The sequence below is a fragment of the Trypanosoma cruzi genome (assembly GCF_000209065.1).
Source record: "Trypanosoma cruzi strain CL Brener chromosome Unknown tcruzi_1047053455093, whole genome shotgun sequence".
Taxonomy (NCBI): Eukaryota; Euglenozoa; class Kinetoplastea; order Trypanosomatida; family Trypanosomatidae; genus Trypanosoma; species Trypanosoma cruzi.
This window is the reverse complement of record NW_893743.1, coordinates 1-775: the sequence shown is the minus strand read 5'-3', so window position 1 is coordinate 775 and position 775 is coordinate 1. Positions and strand designations below refer to the sequence as shown.

Sequence of the window (775 nt, the reverse complement as noted above, 5' to 3'; positions counted from 1 at the left end):
CCCGAGTGCACCACATCCCGTCCGATTTGAAAGTAAGCGCCCACAGGCCTCGTTAGTACGGCGATCAGTGATGGCGCTGGAACCCGGGGTGCCGTACCCTTCCCACTATTTTTTTTTTTTTCCGCCACCGCGCGCCGCCAGTCGCTTCTTCACCGCGCCGGGGCGGGCGGTGGGTGGGCTCTCCGAGCGCGCGGGCGCCGCAGCAAAAAAGAAAAATTACTGACGCAGTTTCCGCGCCACATGTGGGGAAGCGAGGCGTCCGGAGGCTTCATGGCAAAATCCGGAAAAGGGCCTGCGGAGCTTCATTTTTAAATTTGTTCTTGCCTTTTTTCCTACCGTTTTTTTTTCTATTTTCATCATCTCCCGCGGCTCTTCCGTGGCTTGCCTGTCGCCGGCGGGCGGGCGGCTGCGCATCGCGTGGCGCGTCGCCGGGTACGACCATACTTGGCCGAGTGCACCACATCCCGTCCGATTTGTGAAGTTAAGCGGCCACAGGCCTCGTTAGTACGGCGATCAGTGATGGCGCTGGAACCCGGGGTGCCGTACCCTTCCCACTATTTTTTTTTTTTTCCGCCACCGCGCGCCGCCAGTCGCTTCTTCACCGCGCCGGGGCGGGCGGTGGGTGGGCTCTCCGAGCGCGCGGGCGCCGCAGCAAAAAAGAAAAATTACTGACGCAGTTTCCGCGCCACATGTGGGGAAGCGAGGCGTCCGGAGGCTTCATGGCAAAATCCGGAAAAGGGCCTGCGGAGCTTCATTTTTAAATTTGTTCTTGCCT

At 59.6% G+C, this 775-nt stretch overlaps 2 non-coding genes across 2 annotated transcripts; both read right to left on the bottom strand.

The window, feature by feature from the left end:
* Position 1: 1 nt before the first annotated feature.
* Positions 2-91, bottom strand: Tc00.1047053455093.20. The gene has a single exon (XR_008254597.1). It is a non-coding gene; the product is annotated as a 5S ribosomal RNA (M5), 3' partial (ribosomal RNA).
* A 339-nt stretch (positions 92-430) lies between these two features.
* Tc00.1047053455093.10 lies at positions 431-540 on the bottom strand. The gene has a single exon (XR_008254596.1). It is a non-coding gene; the product is annotated as a 5S ribosomal RNA (M5) (ribosomal RNA).
* Between the last annotated feature and the right edge of the window lie 235 nt (positions 541-775).